A 3,403-nucleotide genomic window follows, 5' to 3' on the forward strand; every position below is an offset into this window, starting at 1 on the left:
ACTTGACAAACTGCTTCTGAGCAATTTTTTAGGACGTATTCATTTCCTTTATCTGATAACTCTTGATGTTGCCACATCCAACCACCTAATAGTTTCTTCAGACATCTCAAAGGTCATCAAATTCAACATGTCCAAATCCAAATAAAATTTTTCAAACCCAATCACTAAACCTGGACCCCAGCCTGTCTCCCCATTCCTCATTAATCATATTACCATTTACCCTATTTTTAAAGAAACAAGCCTGAGAGTCATCCCTGATGCTGAATTCCCCCTCCCTGCCCAAACCCATGCCAGAACCATTATCAAATTCACAGCTTTAATGTCTGTCGAAACCATCTACTTCTTTCCAAATTCAAGTAAACGTCATCTCCTGCCTGGAACACTGATTTACCCTTTTAAAAACCTATGTGTATCTTCTAATATTTTCTCGTACATTCTCTACATTTGGGTCAAGTCATCTTTATAAGAAGCCAAACTGTTAAGATTCACAGTTCTCACGCTCACAGCCACAACTCCACTTGAACCCTTAAATAACTTCCTATGGCTCTCAGAAGAAAGATCGAAAGCCTGTATTTCCTTTCTCTCATCCAAAAACATATCCAATAATCCCTTATACAAAGTTTTGTCTGGTGAAGTTAGTAGATTTTTCAGGCATATGATTCTGATATTTTTTCAACAATAAAATGGATTTAGGAGTTGAAGTTAAAAATAAGAATTTCATTTGTGACTTCTGTACTCAATATTGCTAAGAAAAATATTCAGAATCTATTCTTTTGTTTTTCTTTTGTTGTTATAAGAATGAAAAGTGTTCTTCTTGGAAAGTGGCCAAGCCACCCAGTATCTCTCAAGGCCCATGAGTTTTCTGCCTAACATGCTGCCTCTGTGAGAAGAGGAACTCGTATGCCTTGTGAGTGAGGCTGACAGAGCTTGTGAACCCAGGTAGAAGCCCTGAAAGTGCCAGTTGCTGGCATTATGTTTTCTTCAGTAACATAAGCAGGCCATAAGATTTTCCAAGTCTGAAAATGCTGAGAATTATGAGCTTGTGCTTTTCATTGCCCTGGACATAAGTAGAACATAAAACAAAATCTGATCTAGGTACAAGATACTAAAACTCCAAATTTCGGACAAATATGAGAATTTATGGCTCAGCTTTTTTCAGTTACAAAAGCTTCTTCTGAGAGATACTTGTATTATAGTAACTGAGTGAGATTCACTCAGTGAAAAAGGAAATTATGCTGTCTTACATACCTTTACGGTTTGTACAAATTAAATACCAAAGGCTTTGTGCTTTCTTGTCAGAGCAGTAACTTTTAAACATTATATTATATTTTACTCTTGGACATAAAATGCTTTCTTGCCCAGTCCAGCAGGAAGCTTTCTTCTCCCCACCCTCCCTCAGGGCAGTCTGGCCCTCTTCTAATACTCTCTTACTCAACCAGTACTCAGTGTCTTCATTCCAGCTTTTGACTTTTACTGTACTTGACCTCTTTTACCATTTCTCACAACACAAATCTTGAGCCTCATGACTGCAACAGACTCTTGAACTCTGATAACTGATGGTGTCTCTTCTTCCCAGGTGGCATCTTATTGAATATAGAAGTATTAAGTGAGTATCGAAGTGATAAGGAGCTGCCTCTGTTAATTCTGCATAGTGTAACATTAACATTCCTCACCTGTAAAAAATGAAGGCGTTTGGTTAGAGGATTCTAACTGCTTTACAAGTCTACTCTCCATTGCGCCTGGAATTCTAAGGAATTTTGTTTATTGGGTTCTGGGAGCATTTACAAAGATCATGGAAGTAGGAAAGTTGGGAGGGGAAGACAATATCCCTTCCTTCTCCTTGATTTGGCGGTAACTCGGACTGCCTTTTTTAGTGGTTTTTGTTTGTTTGTTTGTTTGTTTGTTTGTTTAGCATATTACTGGGAGTAGAGGAGTAGAAATCTATGGGACAGATTTTCCTATGTAAGAAGTAGCCTTATCCGCAGGTAGACTATGGAAAGAAATTATCCTCCTGAATATCTCACTAGTGTTCAGTGTTCAGACATTTTAATGCTTTTCTCTGAATTAGATCAGTGAGAAAGAAAGTAACACAGCAGCAACTTAAAGATTTTTATTTTCCTCTATAGCTAGAATGCTAATTAATACTTAACATATTGCCATACATTAAAATATCTTACAGTATTTCTGTTGAACTGCTATGATTTTGTCTCAGTCCAATAAAATGTTCCAATGAAATCAGATAGCCAATCTTCTATCTATAGGGCAGTTTTTTAATTTTTGTTTTTGAATTGTAGCATTCATTGAAACAGGGTTTCATTGGTTTAGGGATGATGTGTGGTGGTAGGAGATTTATTTTTAATTTCTCACTTAATTTGTCTTTTTCTCATAGTTCGTCTAATGCATCATAGTTATTTCATTCATTTGTTAGGTGTTTAATGTTCTGCGTGCATGTCCATATATTAGATCATGCATTCAAATCTTGTTTAGCAGATTAGGGGGAAGATGGTGGACTAGGTAAAAGCAGGATTTGTCTCCTCCCAGGACTGCATTGAAATTACAACCAAATTATAAAATAATCAACATGAAGAATCACGTGAAGTCCAGCTGATCATAACACTTCCATCTAATAATGTAAAGGAGTCACATCAAAGCCGGTAGGAGGAGCAAAGTCCTGAATCGGGCTGGACCCGCACCCGCAGGTGGTGGAGGATCACCGGGAGGGAGAGGGAGGCTGCAGAGGCTCTCCTGAAGGAGAGGGAGGTTCTGGTCTAATCTGAGAGTTCCCCAGCCCAGGGATCCCAGCCCAAGGAAGAAGAGATTCCAATAACTCTGAATGTAGAGACTAGAGGAGATTCTGGCCATCTAGGTGAGACAGAAGGTAACTGAGCCCCTAGATGTCCCTTCGAAGGACCCACGCAAAGGCTTTCTGACCTGTGGACACTCACCTGGGACATCGACAGTGGGTCTGAGCCTCACGCGGGATTCATTCTGAAAAAGTCTCCATTAACTAGTGTCAGAAAGAAGGTTGGAAAGGCAGCCACCATTGTGCCTTAATCCGGCCCCACTATAGACCATGCCAGCTTGATTGTGCAGACCCCTTCCACAGAGCTATTAGGAGACGCTGGTCTGAGGGGATCAGCCCAACCCACCTAACCTGCAGACTGCTGGGAAAAGTTGTTTATGGTTGGTTGCCAAGCCCTGAGCTGAGTGATTCAAAGTGAAGTATTCACAGCCAGGCGGCCATTGTTGTGAGCTGAGTTTCTAATCCCAGCAATAGTGGCCAGTGCTGCGATCCCCATTTCAGAGATAAGGTCAGGCAGATCTCTGCCGCCAACATGAACTTGGGCAGATATCAGGGACTCGTGGGCCAGTTCCAGATAGCAGTTGGTCTTGCTGTGATCTG

This window comes from Pteropus vampyrus, unplaced genomic scaffold (genome assembly GCF_000151845.1).
Source record: "Pteropus vampyrus isolate Shadow unplaced genomic scaffold, Pvam_2.0 Scaffold674, whole genome shotgun sequence".
NCBI classification, from domain to species: Eukaryota; Metazoa; Chordata; class Mammalia; order Chiroptera; family Pteropodidae; genus Pteropus; species Pteropus vampyrus.